This window comes from Anas acuta, chromosome 1 (assembly GCF_963932015.1).
Source record: "Anas acuta chromosome 1, bAnaAcu1.1, whole genome shotgun sequence".
NCBI lineage: Eukaryota > Metazoa > Chordata > Aves > Anseriformes > Anatidae > Anas > Anas acuta.
Window position 1 is genome coordinate 195050306 of NC_088979.1, and position 19735 is coordinate 195070040.

At 34.9% G+C, this 19735-nt stretch overlaps 1 long non-coding RNA gene across 1 annotated transcript; it reads left to right on the top strand.

Annotated features, from left to right (window-relative positions):
* Positions 1 to 2592: 2592 nt before the first annotated feature.
* Positions 2593 to 14034, top strand: LOC137850328 (uncharacterized). Its single transcript, XR_011092481.1, has 4 exons — positions 2593 to 2654; positions 8468 to 8596; positions 12923 to 13028; positions 13967 to 14034. It is a non-coding gene; the product is annotated as an uncharacterized lncRNA (long non-coding RNA).
* Positions 14035 to 19735: the final 5701 nt, after the last annotated feature.

Below are 19735 nucleotides of genomic sequence, written 5' to 3' on the forward strand. Positions count from 1 at the left end.
GATCTAAACTTCTCTAGTTTCAGGTAGGTCACATCTAAGCTATTGATTTGGGAACTTGTCCAGTGAGAATAGTATCTTCTCTGAGGAGAGAATAGCCCATCAGACATATAAGTGAGGAAAATCTTGTTTTTTATTTACATTATAATAGGAAACAGTATTCATTATAATTAATTTTCAAAATAACAACTTTTTAAGAAATCTGCATGCAGTACATTTCCTCTGTGAATTCTGTAGGGTGATGAATAATTACTGCCAACAATTAATTTTCCTTCCCCTCTTGAGATCTCTTATTCATTTCCCCTAAAATCAGAAGAGGGTGGGAGAGAGAGGTGGGTTGGGGATGATGCTTGGAGAAAATTCACAGCTCATTTTTCACTGCATTTTCCTGTGGGATTGTGATATTCATGGGCTTTTACTCTCTGACTTAATATGTATTCTCATTTTTCCTTTCCTTTCCTTTCCTTTCCTTTCCTTTCCTTTCCTTTCCTTTCCTTTCCTTTCCTTTCCTTTCCTTTCCTTTTCCTTTTCCTTTTCCTTTTCCTTTTCCTTTTCCTTTTCCTTTTCCTTTTCCTTTTCCTTTTCCTTTTCCTTTTCCTTTTCCTTTTCCTTTTCCTTTTCCTTTTCCTTTTCCTTTTCCTTTCTTTTCTTAATTATTATTTTTTAAATCTGCCAGTGTTCAACTGAAGGAATAAAAAAAGTAATCTTATTTATTGATTAACCCTTAAAAACTGTCAAATGGTGCTATCATGGGACTTTAACATGTATCTCAAAATAGATATAATAGTCAAGTCCTTATTGTTAATTTACTATGGAAGATTACACATATACTCTAGAATCAACAACATAGATAGAAGTCAAATGGAAGTTGGAAAGAAATCTCTCCCTTGAAGCTAATGGAGTCCATTATTTCTTCTAGATATTGCCAATGCATATATCTATAGGCCTAAACAAGATGCTGGTCTAAGCACATAGCAATTTTGAGGCATAGAAATCTTAACTCCTCAGCTAACTCTAGCCTTTAGAATGCAGGGCAAGATATGTTTGTTGCCTCTTCCATTCTGATTTATAGTATGTTAAGTACATGCTGATTAACGTCCTGAACTGCAGCATAACCAGACAAATGTCATGCAATGAACCTTTATCTTACTTAAGTATTTTTAACTAAAACCTTATGCAAAACCTTAAAAATGAACAAGATCACTAGGAAAGATCAAAACCTATGTGTTTGATTCACCTCTGTTAAAGTTTTGAATAGAATTTTAACAGAAACAGTTTCTCTTCTTTTGGATATTGAATCCAGCCATATAAAGATGAAAGGAAGGAAATACTATAAGCACAATGTCCTAACATAACACATAAGAGTACATAATACATAAGAGTATTACATGAGTACAAAAGGTTAGACAAAGACTCTTGATACAGGAGGTCTGAGTTATACTGTACAAATCACTTGCTAATGAGCACCTGAGGTGGGAAAGCACAGCAAAAAGGAAACCCCTATCAATATGTTTCAGTATGGATTAATAACATACAGAAAAAAAATCAGACTTTGGTCCAGCATAAGAAATACTAACGTTCCTCCTTTTGAATGCATTTATTTGATGCTGCTCACAGTAGTAGGTAGGTCCCAAAGACAGATAGTAATGACCAAGTAAGTCATTGAGAGTAATATTCCCTCCTGGTTTTTAGAGACATCTTGACCACAGGAACATGGACTTATATGGAATTCAAACCAAATGAATCTGCACCCAGTAACTCTAGGTAGTATCTATGCAAGCATCCACAGCTGTGAAATCTCATTACAGCATGCACTATTTTAAACATGGATCTGGTTCATGACTAAAAAACCTTTGATGGAATGATCATTAAACCTAGTCCCACTAATTTCTGAGGAAATAATTTTATCTTGAACTAAATTGTTCTAACAATGCTACAGTTCTCTATTAAGGTACTGTAATTAGCAAAGTTTCATTTCAGTAAAAATAATCTTTGATAAAAAAAGTGTTTGAAATGGACTGTCATGTTTTTCCAGCTGCTGTCTGTAAAGAAATAACATCATATTTTCCAAGCTAGTATAAGAATATAACTAACAATTCTTTAATGCCATTACCTATCAAAAAGGAAATTTAATTTGACATGAAGAATTTCTTCACCCTGCTGTCAGCTGTTGAGTTAGTATTTTTCTTTCTTTTATTTCTACCCCTTCTAAAGTTGTTTTTTCTAGTTTGGAAAACCTTCATTGTATTATGGAGGTGAGACAAAGGTCTCACCATTTCAAAAAAGTGTCTTTTCATCCCTGCCACTCTGAAATCCACCTGGGAAATACACAAAAGAATAAACCTAGCATTCAGTGTGACAGCCTTGATATCTTAAAGCAGTAGCTTGATAACTCTTTATTTTGAAAACTGAAAAAAAAAAAAAATAAAAAGAGAGTAAAATCAAGTATGGAAACTTAAGCAATGTTATTAAGTCAGCTCCCCTTGATTAGAAGATGTCATCTGGACAACAGAAATCAATTGTAGTGATAAGAATAATCAAAAGTCTGTGTCAGATATTTAAACTTTTTTTTTTTTCTTTTCTAGAAGTGGAGTAAGACAATTAAGATGTAAGGAACTAATGTGCTAATATAGAAAACAGCAACATGAAGTCTTAAGGTAAATATGCCATGTGAAAAAACAAACAAACAAACAACAACAACAAAGTTTCACTTTTCAAGGGGCTTAATGTATTGCTTTGTATTTATTGTAATTCACAAACTAATACTAAAGATATTATTAATAATTAATTAAACTAATGTTTTCTGCTATTTCTTCTTAACAACATAAAAAATGAATAAATAATATTTATTTTTTTTCATAACTACTCTATATTGACAAGCACCATCCCATTTTTCATGCTCTGATCCTGACTGTGAAAATTCTTATGGGACAACAGCAAACCACAGACAAAAGAAATAATACATCTAAGGCTCTCCTGTTCCCAACAGCTGTCTGAACCTGTTCCTGTAACAATGTCCAGCTATTTGCTGTCACTTCCAGATTTGTGCTGGGTTTCCCAGCACTCAGAATTTTCTACTTGTGCTGGGTTTCCCGGAACTCACACGCTTCCCTGCTAATTCACCTGGGCAGACTAACCAGTTTGAATCGTGTTAGCACCAGGGTACTTGACAGACTAAGCAGCTGTCCCAATCCAGACACTACGATGTTTCACTATATCCATGCAGTTCAGCTGAACAACTGCAAGTACAGGAGTTATGTATTTCTTGGCCTTGATATTTAAGTATAATAGTACTGGCTGCTCATTCATTTGCTTTTCCTGTCAACTCACCATGCTAACCACCCAGAACATTAAAGTTCTTGCAACCCCTCACAGACGCGACTGAGTTTACCAATGCAATCATTACTCATCTACCCAGCAAAAATAGCATTTTACTGGCAACAAGCTGAGGTGCTGTCTTTTTAACCCTACTATCTTGCCAAAATATATAATTTCATTGCATCTTACTTTTTTTTTTTTGTTTTGTTTCTGTTTGTCTTCTTCTAGGTTGGGCTATTAGATGTTTATTTTTAGCAAGTTACATTTAGATTATAAAAGAAAACAACTCATATGATAGATGGTGGAAAGGAATCTGGGGAAAGACAGGTGATAGCCATGGATATGGGCAAATTATGAGGTCGGGTTTCTGGATGAAAAGCTGGAGAAAGCAGACAGTGATAGGAGAATTGAGAAAAGCAAGATTTTCTCCAAAATGCCTCCTGAACTACTCTTGTCCTTTAAGAAATTTTGTTTAACTAAACAGCACAAATATCAGTATAGAAGCTCATTGAAGATAGATATTCATGCTGTAAACTTCCCTTCACTGCTTTTTCACCTTGTGTGTTATCTTCCAATGCAAATTCCAGTTACATGGTATACTCTGGGATAAGGGTTGCTCCTCCTGCTCTGCTTTTTTTGTGCCTCAGATTCTCATTTCAGTAGGAATTATGCACAGGGATATGTCTGTATTGCAACTAAAAGGTTAATAATTCCTTAAAGAGAATGGAAAATTTGTCTATCTCTTGATCGTGTTTAGGGCACTGGGATCAGGGAGTGGACATATGAACAGTCTGTACTCTGACTCTTCTCCACACGTCATAGTTGATACCTGTGGACTATTTGTGGGTTAGTGACCACACATCATAAGGACAACTTCAGCTGCTCATGCCTGCAGGCCCTTTCACCCTTCTGGCACTTAACGTTAAGGCTCTTTTAGAAAAATAAAATGGGTTTTGCTTCTACCCATAAATTCTGGATATTGGAAGCCGCAGAGCTGCAGACCTTTTTTGAAATATATCACCTTTGAGTCAGTCTAACAGAACGAGCTCCACTGATTCATAGAAACATGTTGATATGCAAAAAGAATAGGCAGAAATATGTCACACCTATTAGATCCCACACTGAAAATAAAATATCTTTGAGCATGTGCTAAGAGGGGGTGTGGACCTGTTATTTCCCCCACCCAGATGCTTTAAACATTGTCTCCAGTTACCATCAGATTGTATCAGTATAAAATGGCTGGCCATATTATGATGCACTGATCCTGACAGGTCTGTACTCAGCATGCTGACTAGATCAGTCCCGTGTGCTTGTGCTGGATTAAGAAATATAATGCTAAATGAAACACCTCACAAATGACACATCCTGGTGCATAATAATTTAATGAGGTCCCAACTAAATCTAAATTTATAATGTTTTGTTTTTCCTGGACATGCTCAGAGGTTTAACAAAGCAGTTAGTATCAGCATTGCTACAGTAAACATAAATTATTTAATTTTTGTAGCCATTCTCATACTTTTCAGTTCTTAACTGAGCCTATTACACTTCAAAAATCCCTTTTTCACTTTCATCTCTCTCTCATTACATTTTTAACACTTCAGTTGTCACAATTTTTTGATCACAAGGTGGGAACATAAAGTCAGGACATGCTTATTTCTTAACAGTAGTGTTGATGCCACCCCATATACCCTCCTAACATTACTTCAGTTTGACACATTTGAAAAACTGATTACCAGTTTGGATTTTATACTACTGGAACTCACACTTGTTTAGCCTTCTTCACAGTTTTCCCTAGTATGACACTGCAAATGTGTTTAAGATTCAGGCAAGGTTCTAAAAAGATTCTTTATTCTTACTAGCTATTTAAATTTCAACTCAGCCCCATCCTGTACAGTGCAGCTTTGTAGGCTTTGGTACTAGCTGGAAGTGCTATCTTGCTGCTAAACTAGCAAATGCTGAATGCTAATACCAATCACAGAAATCATGATATTAATTCCCGCTTTATTTTATTTTCAGTCTAGCATTATGCACATTGATATGACAGATTTTTTATCTTTGTTTCACTGATTAAAATTTATTTCTAAGGTGGAATTGTGAATTTATAAGAGATTAGATCTTATCCTTATGCATAGAAGAGATTTCAAGAGATTATTGTTGTTTGTTTGTTTGTTTGTTTTTTAAATAAATCAGATCTGCAACATCCTCACTTATGACTTTAATGGCTTTAATTATTAATTTAAATTAATTACTTAAATTAATTTAATTTAAATGACTTTACCTTCATACTTAATTAAACTGCGTGATTTCATATCTAAGCACAATACTATGATTTGGTTTACCTAAAATTATAGTATGTCATTTATAACTATGACACCATTTCATTCCTCGAAAAAAAAAATAAATTTACAGATCTTAAAGTATATCTTGAGATTTAATAAGATGAGATTTAATAAAAGCAAATGAGATTTAATAAGAGCAAATGTAGAGTCCTGCACCTGGGAAGGAACAACCTGAAGTATCAGTACAGGCTGGGGGATGACCTTCTGGAGAGGAGCTCTGAGGAGAAGGACCTGGGGGTCCTGGTGGATGACAGGTTGACTATGAGCCAGCACTGTGCCCTTGTGGCCAAGAGGGCTAATGGGATCCTGGTGTGCATTAAAAGGAGTGTGGCCAGCAGGTCAAGGGAGGTGATCCTCCCCCTCTACTCTGCCCTGGTCAGGCCTCACCTGGAGTACTGTGTCCAATTCTGGGCTCCCCGGTACAAGAAAGACAGGGATCTCCTGGAAAGAGTCCAGCGGAGAGCCACAAAGATGATACGGGGCCTGGAGCATCTTCCCTATGAAGAATGGCTGAGACCTGGGTCTGTTCAGCCTGGAGAAGAGAATACTGAGAGTAGATCTCCTCTGTGTATATAAATATCTGAGGGGTGAGGGACAGAAGGATGTAGGCCAACATCTCAGTGGTTTGTGGGGATAGGACAAGGGGCAATGGCTGCAAGCTAGAGCCCAGAAAGTTCCGCACTGACATGCAAAATAACTTCTTCATGGTGGGGGTGACAAGCATTGGAACAGACTGCCTAGGGAGGTTGTGGAGTCTCCTTCTCTGGAGATATTCAAGGCTTGTATGGATGCCTACCTGGGCAGCCTGCTCTGAGGAACCTGCTTTGGCAGGGGGGTTGGACCTGATGATCTTTCAAGGTCCCTTCAATTCTGTGATTCTGTGATCTTTCTATATACATATATGCAACACTATTCAGGTCTGATACTTTTGCCTTTTTGTTTGTTTTCTGCATTTAGAGACATTGATTCCTGGAAATGTTTAAAAATATCTTAATGTGGAAGGAGCTTCAGAAACAATTTTTCCATTGATAATAGAGGATTGATTCCTTTCTTCTTTATCTTAAACTGCATAAAATGGGACAGAAAAAATCTGAATGAGTTAAGGATTAAGGCTATTTCCTACGGGTACTGAAGCAGGCAGAGGAGAGCATACTGCCGTCCTCCATCCAACACCACAGTTAACTCTAACTTCAATGTGACGGGTCTGGGTTTGTACTGTGTGGTGTAACCTCTTAATTGATATCTCTAAATGAAACACCAGTTTCCTCAAATGTAAATGGACAAATCTGCGCATGTTGACTGTAGATGTAATGTGAGATTTCTATTGCAAGTAACTTTGGTCCATGTATATCCTTAATGCAAGGATTTTTTTTTCTCCTTTCTGTTATTGCTATCAGTAGCAATAAAGAATACCTAGCTCAGTTCTCATAATAATTGGCAGTAAGTGCAATGGGGCAATCATATCTCTGGGTCCAGTTTTGTATCTCATGGAATAAAGTCACAACAGCAATGAACTTACATCAATTTATAGCTGATCTAGTATTGATTGCAATAACATAATCCATTATAGCATGTTTGTTTAATGCTATTTTTTTTTTTTGCCAGTAATTGCACTATTTAATATTTCATGTAATTGTCTAAGAATAATAGAGCAGAAAGTCACATGAGGTCCATTTTTTCTTCTCTCCTTTTTTCTTTTCTGCCTTTCCTTTCCTTGTGATTCTTTGTTCCTTGTCAAACAACTAATTTATGAGCAGACTCTGAGTCATGTCTGCCCTGTTGATTTATTATTGAGCAGTGCTGAAATGAGACTGTCTATTTTGCATTTTCATCTTTGTGAATGACAGGCAAGTGCTGATTTTATATTACAGTTTCTGATTTTCTGCAAGTCTATAGTTCAAAATTATTTTAAATTCCTACCACAATTTGCACACCTCTACATAACGTCACTTCTTCTTCTCAAATGTAACTAACACAATTCATTTTCTTAATAACAAGGACTATGAGATTAGATGTAAAAATAAAGAATAAAATAGTTATTATTATTAAAAATCCCATTATGAAAAAATCAGTACTAGTCTCTTGGTTAAGATACGTTTTAAGAAATCTGGACAACAATGTAAAAATGTCACATAAATTAGAGTTGAATAAATACATCTTTGCTTCTTATTTCATACCACTTTGGATTTATTATTATTTTATTTTATTTTATTTTATTTTATTTTATTTTATTTTATTTTATTTTATTATTATTTTTCTGTTAAATTGTGTTAGATTTTAAGGTTTAAATGAAGCATGGTAGTCTTATGTCCACGTAAATCCATGTTGCCTTTTATATTTTTTGTATGTGTACAGGCAATTTTAATTTAACACTCTATGTTATATAAACATTGAAACACAGCTTTAGATGCAACAGGCAGTTGTAAACAATTCATGTAATGCAGTCATGTATGACAGTTATTTTCCAAGCCTCAGAAAAAAAACATATGCTACAATTTCTATGTTCAGATCAGTAAAAAACCTTCAGAAAGAAAAATGTCATGTAAGTAAAGGCTGTGATGTGTAAGTATCCTTTGCATTAGCTATGTTTCCAAAGTGGGTGTGGATCCATTCTAAGGAAGCATTAAATATATGAGAAGATATACTATACTCCTCTTCCTCATACTAATTTAGCAAAGTAGGTGGAAAGTAGTATTAAAAACCTAAGTGAAGTTAGGTTTTAACCTAACATAAATGTCTACACTGAGAGTTTTAACATGGATTTGGGAGTGGGTAAGTTAACTAAACTCCCTCGTTCTTTTTTTTTCCCTTAGATATTTTAAATTCCACAGCCATAAACTTAGATTGTGTAAGGTGGACAGAAATTAAAACTGTTTAAAGTGTGATATTTCCATGGAGATATTCAAAACTCAGCAAGACAAAGCATTCCCATCTACCTTGAGGTAAGCTGTGTTTATGCAAGCACTTGGAATACATGTAGATGCTCTTCTGTTTCTCCTGACCTAAATTACTCTGTGACTTTATGAGGCTTACAGTGTTCACTCTTATGTCCTGTCCTCTATCCTCTCTGTTTCTTAATCTCCAGTAAAAAATAAAAGACTGCACATTTTGTATAACATATAACATATAACCTATTTAACTTTTTCTGACTGTACATAAAACTGAAATGAAAACTGACCTCACCACTTCCTTGTCTGCCCCTTTCACATGTTTCACAAAACTTTCCAGGGAAGAAAGGATATTCTAGAGGAGGAAGGAATATCCTTTAATCTTCTAAACTAACAGTTTCATGTTTACTGTTCTTTTATGTCCTGTAGCTTAATATACCAATTGTCACCCATACAATCTGAGATCATAGTCTCTTTTGTGATTTTCTCCATTTTTAAAGGAGATTAAAGGAAGGAAATAAAAACACTTTAGAAAATTTCCCTCAATTTTATATTCTTTTATCTCTTTATTTTATAGAATTCACAGGGACATCTACACGATAACATTACTTTCATAACATCACTCATTTTACTATGCTACATATGAAGTAAAGCTAACAGATGATCATTTTCTAGGGACAAGGCCAAATTCAGATTACTAGATTGAATACAGTTCATTCTACTCAACATGAGTGTGAATACTTACAATTTACTGTTTAAGCTAGATGGAAAATAATTTGTTTTGCATATTATTATATGCATTTTACTATTATTTTTAGCTGTAATCTTCTAAAAAAAAACAACCACCCCCCCCAAAAAAAAAAAAAACACCAAACAGATAAATATGATATATGTTATCCTGTTAATGAATTTCTTTTCCCAGTAAGTCTTAAAAATATGCACATGTGCTTGTGAAAGAGAATAATCACCAGATCTTTTATTTTTTTTAGCTAACAGAAAGGTCTCTCGGTTACTATCCTTAATTTGAAAAGCTGTGGTGTTTTTGATTTACTGTGGTGTTGAATGAGCAATTACAGTATCCACAGTCTTCATTCCACCGACCACTGGGCTTAAATTTGAATTAAATTCAAATTTCAATACAACTGCTATTTTCAGTAAAACTACTTTTAAACACTGTTTAACACTAATGCTAAAGCAATACTGAATCTTTATCAGTAACTGTCATGCACACAAATTTGAACATGTACAGACGCTATGCCTTAACCCCACACAAAAGAGTTTACAAGTAAATATGGGAAACAGAGACACCACATAGGGCCACCAAAATAAAATATGCACAAAACATCAAAAATAATTAGACTATGTGATCTCGTGAAAAAAAAAAAAAAGGTTCTTTTTTTTTTCTTTTTTTTTTTTTTTTTTCTTCTGAGAATAAAAGTAAGGATGGAGAACAAAGACAAGGGAAGAATATACAAATAGTTTCATTCAATCAAGGTGATGAGCCTCTGAAACAGTTAAGACCAGGGGAAAAAGAATTTGAAGAATCTTATTTATGTATTTTTTTTATGTATTACCAAATAATAATAACTATGAGAAAGGAAAAAGCAGAAATGAAGCCATAGTAATGAGGAGGATGGAGATAAGACAGTTATGTTTGTTAGCTTCAGAGGGAAATGAAGAATATGTCTGGAGACACTACAGGCCTGTGTGGGATTCCACATTTCTTCAATATGAGACTGAATGACTGAAAGGAATTCATTTATACAATATTACATTCAAGAGGTAAAAAGGAGGGATTAAACTGTATATGTATGCAAAAGATGAAATGACTGAAATACAAAAATAATGGAAATACTTACTGTGATATCCCATGGGATAGCATTTTACATATATTAGAAATTATCTAAAATCTTATGCACAAGATGTGTCTATTTGTAATTATGGAAATAGAGACTCAAGTGAGTGGATAGCCTCCCAGTGGTTTTAATAGGATATAGATTTCATTCTTAAAGCACCTATTTTCCAGAATTATTCTCATCATCACAGAATTCGGTAGCATTATTTTGAATTTATACTACAGTAAGAAAGGAGGTGTTTTGCATAGATCTAATGAAAGAGAAAACTGCTGTAGTTCTATAAAGTCCATTAAATGTTTTGTATGCAACTTTTGATAAAGATGTGATTGCTGCCTTAGTTCTTTGTGTGTATTTCAGGTTGGTGTCTTGTGTTTTTATACTGTTGCAGGGAGAGAGCATCGCTTGATTTTAGGAAAGAATGGATTTATTTTTTTTTCTTTTTACAAAGTCTTCAGGTTTATCAGCAGAAAAAAAAGAAAAGCTGAAAATACAGTTGTTGCTTAGTCTGCTCAGACATTTATTACCTAATTTGATGCAATTATATACAGTTTATAGACATAATAAATTATTAAAAAAAGAAACACAACAGTAAAACAGCTGGTTATTTCAAGCAGCTCTCCTGATCAGGGTCAGCAGGGCAGATTGAGACAGGCAGCTCAAAATACACCTGCCAATTGAGATTTTTGTAGATCATTAATATATTTGAAAATTGCATTGGCAACTTTATCAATATAAATTTTACTGCAAACGTGTACTTTTTGAACTAATTAGGTCTTTATGAAAGAAACAGTCATTTTCTACAGGAAGTCAGTAACAGTAAATCACTGGAGCTGCATATTAAGCATCTATTCTTCCCACTTGCTCAGTCACCATATGGCACCACACACTGTGCAGAAAGATAATCACTTTATTGTTGGCTGGGTTTTTAATCAGATACATCTCATACTGTTTTGTTAAACATTGCCTTGCAAATAAACCAACTTTACAATACACTTCTTTTTTTTGGAAGAAAACATAAATAAGACCTAGTGAAACATAAGAAGGTTTGGTCAAACTTGTAACATGGAATTTAATAAAATGATCGGGAATGAAAGAATATAAAACATATTTGATGCACACAAAGATGCATCAAAGTAAACTGGATTGGGAGCTGAGCAAACTATTATGCAAGGTGTCTGCTTTCCAGCAGTATGCTGGCTGTATTAGACTTGACAGCTGTTGTGCTTGGTGGCTTTCAGACTATAATATTCACATCTAGCAGCTACTAGATCGCTGTGGTCCACCAATACTGGGAGGCTGCACGAACAAAGAGTTTATACAATGATCAGTTCTGCAGCTCTCTCCTGCTTTTTCCCCACAAATAGAAACTGTCCCTACAAACTGCTGTGGAACTATCCCAACAAAAGCTCTATGACCTTTCTGGCTTGAGTGCTCTGCAAAGAGAAAGGCACAGAAAAATTGACTAGATCTATATTCTATATTCACAAGGATGTAAAAAAACCCAATATATATATATATGTATAAAATAAAGAAAGGAAAAAGAAAAGTTGAATACTCACAGTAAGTAGAGAAATAATGCCCTAAATATTTTTTTTTAGTTAATGACAATGTTTCCTAGGAGAAATAGTTGAATATTCATTCTTCTAAAATAAGACTAAAACAAACACAAATACACAATAGGAACAGCCTGAGCTGAAAAAGGGGGACATTAGATAGAAGTTCTTTGTATTTCTGATTTACATGAAATTACATGTAATCAACAGAATGTTACGGTTATGTAGTCAGATACTGACATTAACGTTATCTATGCAACCTTTGGTAGATCCCTTTGCATAAGAAATACAATATATGACCCCCTTAGGACTGTCATAGTCCCCACAACCTCATTTCTCTCATTTCCTGCACTCAGTGCCAAGCAAATTCTTTATTTCCTAAGGAATAATTGTTGGGGGGGGAGGGGGAGATAAGAAAAAAGAAAAATGATGGAACAATTCTTGAATGCCTGAGGAGGAATTCCTGGCTGTCCTGGAATGGAAGATGTTTAGTGTGGATATGATTTGCAAAATTCCCCACAGAAAAAGATCTTAAAATACATTTGGGGAAAATCTCATGGGATTCTAAAACATTTATGTGGAAAGGATAAATTCTTTGTCAAGTGGGTTTTTGCTTGTTTTTTTGTTTGTTTGTTTTCCCAGACTGCAGAGGTACTTGTATTTTCAAAAATTTACACGCTTTTTGTTTGGACAGAATAACATCTATTCCCATCTGTGGAAAGTTTGGGCTGTTTTTGCAGAAATACTTGCTCCGCAGAGACTCAAAGAATGAAAAATACTAGAACGAATACTTAATGGCTAACAAAGTCATAAGCAATTAAAATCAGTGTCATACAACCACTTTTCTATATCCACATCTTTATCATATTATGGTTTAATACTGGTTTCAGAATAACAATGATAGGTATAGTGCTGGGAAATACCAGGATCTCAAAAAGATGACACATCATTCTCCTCTTCACTTCTGACAGGATCACAGACAGAGGACAAGAGAGACCGAGGAGTTCACTTTATCTTGCCTCTGTTCCAAGGCAATATCAACAAGATATCAAAAAAGAAACAAAGAAAAAGCATCTGGTAAGATTCATATTCCTTTAGCCTTCCAGGTAAAGCTGGCAGTCTTGAAAAGGTCCCATTAATATCATTTGACTTTGCTTGAGGTCTGTAGCCCATAGCAGTATGATAAATTGGACAATACAATCATTATACGAGTACTAGGAATCTCGATAAACATGAAGGGATACTTACTTTTACAGCTTTCTCACTTTTACAATTAAATTCACTTGCACTAAACCTGCCCTTTTTAATGGTTTCTGTATTAGTATTTGCATTTAATGTAAGTGTACTGATGTTCACCAATAATTTGTAACATGAGGAAAGGTATCACCCAGATATAGTAATAAAAGAAACAAGACGCCCCTTTCTTTGGATATTTGCAATTCAGCTACATGGATAACTGTGGGCCATAATGAAGCAGTTTTTTCACTTCAGTGTTCCCAAACTGTTAGCTCCACAACATTTACTGAAGTTTTGTTGCAATGTTTATACATAAATACTAATTCTAATCCCTTAAACTTGTACATTTTGGCTTTTGGGAGAAAAGATTTTTCTTCCATCTCTTTTATATGTTTACTTCATTATTAAACAAATTTATTTTTTACTCTACAGTTCATTTTAATACTAGCTATTCTTTAAGAACTGTAGGTCAAGGTAGAAGTTTATACATTGATATTGACGTTCAGAATTTCAGCCCCTGTGTAAAGAGTTCTGGATTATTATAATATATTATTATTATTATTTGTTTATCTATATATTTGTTTATTTTGGCCACTCATGATTTCAGAGAGAATTGAGATTATTTTATTGTCATGAATAGCTTTAATTTGTTTAAGAAGGAAAAAATTGTCAGTTTTCCAGTTCCACATCAACAAACTTTCTCAGCTTATTATTATTATAATTATTATTAATTTTATTTTTATTTTATAATAATTTTCCTCTGGTCTTATTTGTTTCAGAATTGAGATGATCAAGGGAGAATAATTCCTGTTCTTGTTTTCTTTCTTACTAACAAGATTTTTTCCTGTAAGTAAATTTCCAGTTCATTTGTTCCTTATTCCCAGCCCAGAGCAAACCATCAATACCATCTGCTGAATAAACCCTGATGTGAAAGACAGGTTAGTGTACATGTAGGTGCACTATAGACAGGAACTTTCAGGAGCTGACCTGTATGCTTGTACACAGAAGTTGAGGTAGTCTGCAGTATAAAATAGTGTCTGCAACACCCAGATAATGGATAAAATGTGCATTTTTGGTTGGACAAGCAGAGAGACTGCCACTAGGAAAAGGGGAGCATGCCTTAGACTGTAAGGGGCCTAAGTAAGTGGTGAAGATGGGGAGAAATATAGGAAATGAGAGGAAAGAGAATTACTCTTGAGAAGAGAATTATTTCTTTTTCTCCTGAAAGACAATTACTTCTGTCTAATCTGGCATAAAGCTTGAGGTTCTGCTACAGCTCTTGGCATTCACTCCAGCTGCTTGTGATCATGACGTTTTGTATTACATCTAGATATATCTGGTCTTTATCAAATGTTTTGCCAAACAGGAGTTTCTGTGTACAAATTTGATTAGTCATTTATTTGAGGAAATTTTATGTCAATCACCAAGAGACAGGGATAAAGAGACTGTCTCTGGGAAAGATCCATTTTATTTATTTTTGAAGGGACTCCCAGACAGATTGAACCTAATAATTTCTGTTGCCAAGAATACCTGACAGAGGAGTTTCTGGATATGCTTTGACCCATTAAAAATGCTGAAAACGGCCCCGTAGCTGCTTTATGGTTATGTTTATGGTTAGGCCTTCAGCTCTCTTCTTCCCATATACCGTGTATGTTTTGGGAGAAAGAGGAGTGAGAAAAAAGCTGATGAGAGTGACATTTGGTTTTAGATATTCACTGATGCATTACAGGCTTTAATTAAAATGATCAGAGCAATGTGTCTTTCCTGTGCCAATTTTTGCTTCTCAGGGAACCTAGTAAACAAAGGCAGCACAAACTGTTTCCTCCTCTTTGAGGTTAACTGTGCATCTCAAAAGTACACCCATTTCTGCACAGCAATTTTGCTGTTTCCAGCTGATCCTGTCAAGTATTATCTAAACAAAGACATTTAGAAAAACAATCTTATTTCTATAAATCTTAACATGACTCTGAGCATTTTGCTTCAGACCCTGATGGTTTTAGTATTGTAAATAATGAAGTGTGGTTATTTTTCTAGTATGTGCACCTACCTCAGACTCGGAAACATTTTATTTATTTATTTATTTTTCCACTGGCCAAAGGGACAGAAGGCAACTTTTTGTCCTCAACAAACTGATATTTCTATCTCCTACTTGACCTCATCTCAGCAGTCCCTTGATTCCTTGACATTATCAATACTCCCTATATAGGGGATGAGTGCTGGCAGCTAGGTACAGACACTCTAAGCAGAAATATGACCCGTTGTAGCAACAGAAAGCTCAGAAAGCCTGGGAGGAGAAGTAGGAAGAGGGAGGTGGAATGGCATGAGAAATGTGCAGAGTGAGTAGGGCCTTCTGATTCTTTAATCCAGCTTTAATTTTTTAATGGGCACCAGACTTTATTTATTTATTTATTTTTATTTTATTAAAGGGGAGTGAGGGTGGAGGAGAAGCAGGGGGCAAATTTCCCCAGGAAAAGGGATAACATTTCACCAAAAAACATGTGAAACAGTAGAGTTACACCATTGCTCCTCATTGTCTAGTATAGATTTACATAGTCCTAGTCATATAGAGGTGAGTAATTATATGAGTAATGCTGTTGACTTCTGTAAGTTTAGTCAGTGTATGAGTAGGAGCATTACACTGTATTCTGAATGTGATATTATGAGCAGATGCTCGAAGTTCTCTCTACCTTTCTTTCTGTACTTCAGTACACGGAATTTTAAAAACTGTTTTGCCAGAGTCATATCTCTTTGTCTTGTTTATTGTTTACGAGTTTTTAAAGGGAAAGTCCTCATTTTCATTAGAGATTTAAATGAAACACAAAATAAGGCACAGGTACATTTTATACCTCAGCATTTGCACCTCGATGTAATTCAGTTCTTGACACCAATGTAATGCGGCAGCTCTTTTGGCTGCTGCTTTCATAGGTATTGGAAAGATTTTAAAGAACTCCCGTGCCTACATAGAGTAGGAGATTAAACCAAACTGTTGACCATATTGTTGGGTGATATTTTCCAGAAGTATTACTCATGTAAAATTTTTTATGTTTTGTTAGAAATACATTTCAGAGAGAATTTCCACTGTGTTATCATGTCCAGAATTATGCTCTCATCACAGAAGAACAAAGCATCTAATTTGGAGAATCTTCAAGAAAAGTGATTCTTACCATTCTGTTACAACCTGTTTCATTGTCTTATCTAAGCATACCCAAAACACCCTTCCCTTTAGGAGCCTAGTTCACCTTGGAATCACAGATGGTGTTTTTGGCTGACCAAGAGTACACACTCTATTAAGTAGCCCAGGAGTATTTACTGTAAAAGGATCATTGGCTTGTTGGTCAATCCCATTGAGGAAACAAGGAATATATCTGTCATCTTGACTGTAAGCAGTTTCCTTTCAAGCCAGCTGTTCAGCTAAACCCAGATGAAAATAACTTTGGATTTCCCAGTGAGAGTTTCTTTCCCAAGAAACACATCCAAGATCACATATAGTTGCTTGTTTCATAGCTGGCTGCAGCTTCCTCTTGTGTTTCTTTTCTTTTTTTTTTTTTTTTTTTTATGCTTAGTTTAGCTCTTTCCTGGATTTGCTTGATGGTATTTGGTTTGGTAATACTTTGCACGAAAGACTCATTAGATTTCATTCCTTACTGTATTTTCTGGATTTTGTCAGATACACATTGTACTGTAACACCAAAATTCTCTCCTTTTTGATCTGAACTTACCGCTTCTGAATCCTGACTCAGCCTTGAATCATTGGGTATAACTACCTACCATCTAATATCCTTTTACTAGATGAGAGAACAGATAATTCTGACAACTGCAGGCCTACTCTGCAATAAAATATAAGCTCTCCCCATCCATTAGTGCTTGTCTTCCTAGTTATGGAGACATGTCCCTCATTTGTGGAAATGCTGTCCATATCTTATTCTTCTGTAGATAAATTTTCCTATAGAGGGAGCTGCAGATTATCATGCCAATTTAAGTCTTGGTCTTTAAATGGATTTGTCTTCAACAGAATATATGAGAAAAAGTAAGAGGGACTGATTTGTTCAATGGCACCTGTGACTCATGAGCACGGCTGAAATAAAACTTAAATTTCATTTTTCTGGTGCCACCTTTCACAGAAATATACATTCAGACAGCCTGAATAGAATCAATTTCTCCCATTTTAGGCATCTGAAAGTTATATGTTATAGCTCGGTTAGTTACCTGAAACTTTTTTAACAATCACTGAAGAGAATATACTCTGCAGTGGAAGACTTATTTCACCCAAAGAATGCTTTTTAGGGCAAGTCAGTGACCTGTCATTGATAAGCACATATTGTCTGTGTAGGAAGCTATCGGTAATTAGACTAACCTCTTGATTTCTTATGTTGATCAGAATTCTACCCCACGAGTAAAATAAAATGTTAGACATATTATTCTTGTGTCTAGGAAAGACCCTACTGAAGAAAAGCAGTGAAGAATTAGTTGCTTGGTTCCTGATTTTAAACTGAAAGGCGAATATGTGTGATTGTCCAAAGTAGAGAAAGGCACATATAATCTGTATCCCTGAAGTAGAGAGGACTATGTAGAGCTGGGACAATATTAGAAAAAAAAACAAGAGGGTGACTGTATTAAGAGAGGATCAGAAAGGTAGCTTACTCGTTATGTAATGAACAAAGGGATGTAAAGAGAGTGTAACAGTTAAATAGTGGGAATGTTACCTCCCAGAACATGGAGTGTACTTACTAGTTCAGTAGCGGTGACCTGTGTCTCCCTTTTACCTTCACTGTAAATGTAGAAATCATTTTACCTTGGCTTATTGACTTCATTTAGCACATTCACATGTGATGTGTCTACATGCAAAATGGGAAGAATTCTAAAGCTGTCACTTAGAAAAATGAATAAGAATATGAATTACATTCATATTCATAACTAGTAGCACAAAGAAGACTTATGGCAGCTAATTAGTGTTTTGTGGTATGAAAAGGTCTGTGTGTTATCCTCATTGGACAGTAGTCAAAGAAGTTAGATACTAGGCTGACAAATATAACATCCCTCAGATGTCACATTGTTTACTACTGCTGGCTTATTACTTGCATGTCCTTTCCCAAGCACTTTTTGAAGACCTGTGGAACAGTCTATGAAAGTATATATTTCATTCTTATTTGAATAATTCTGTGAATACAAATATACAATGAAGATGAACGCTATTTTAAAAAATAAAATGTATTAGTCATAGAAATACTTTATTGTAACTTGCAAATTTAAGGTACTTAGACAAATACAGGGCTAGGTCTGCATCATGTAGGCAGCAAAAATAACCTAGTTAACGATGTGTTACACTACTGTTCTTGAATTTATTCTGTTGTGAAATCAAGGTGACAAGCACTTTAAAAATATCATGATCAGTAAAATGTTCTGGTTTACTCTACAAAGTATGATACAAAAAGATAAGGTCATCAGAAAAGATGAAAAAAAGCAAACTAAACAATTATCAGCAGGCTCTTTTAGTTCAAATAATGCCTGTTTGTCTATGATGTGAAGATGTAAAAATGGGACCACTATACATAGAGAAGAGAAACTATAAGAATGAGTAAATTAAATTAACTAACATCCTCTTTCCTATTATTAAATGTATTCTTTGTCATTTTTTTTTGTTTCCCTCCACTCCTTGGCATATAAGCTACTCTCACTCAAAACTCAACCTCCCACATTTGTCATACAGCAGATCTGTGTAGGCTTAAGGGAATAATTTAAAACATGCATCTACAGATTCTTCTTTTTTATTATTTTTTATTTTTTATTTTATTACCATTATGGAATAAAGCTGTAAGGATTTAATTTGCCACAGACATGGTGTTCTGAATACATCTCTGTTTATATTTTGTATTTCTTTCCATCAAACCCTCATTTCAAACATGGGTGATTCATTAGGATGTCTTATTTCTGGATAGGAAAGAATGAGATGGCTTGTATTTTGTGTTCACTCTATGATTCTCTATGCTGATCTGCTCATCAAAGTGTGAAGTGTGGAGCACCTTGCTGAAGTGCTGGAAAGTTCTGCCTCTGGAAGATCTGATCCCCCTGATGTCATTATTCTTCCAAAGAAGATGCAATATGCTTTGATAGAGAGTTAATGAAGTGGAAACAAGGAATTTAAATTTCTTTAATAACTACCATTAGCCAACTCTGTCATCTTGATCATATTACCCTGCAATAAGAAACTTAGCAAGAAGTATGAAGTCTAATTAAGATGTTTATGTTCCACCCAGTCTTGTAAATGCTTAAATTTCATACTTGGTTTTCTAACATATCTGCTATATCTTTGGATAGAAAGTGGAGGTCTGTTCCTCCCCATGCAGTCTTAGCAGTGTTCAAAGTGAAGTGGTACTGCTTAAGTACATATAGAGCCTTCTGCTTAGGAGGTCACATCCAGAACAGACAGTATGCTGGCAGTTAAATTAAGTTCAAAGTGGGCAGAGTTGTTTTCCTCCATTGTGAGATGGGAGGAATTTGAAATCAAGTACTGAACATGTTGGTAAAAACATAGGTATTACAGGGTCAGG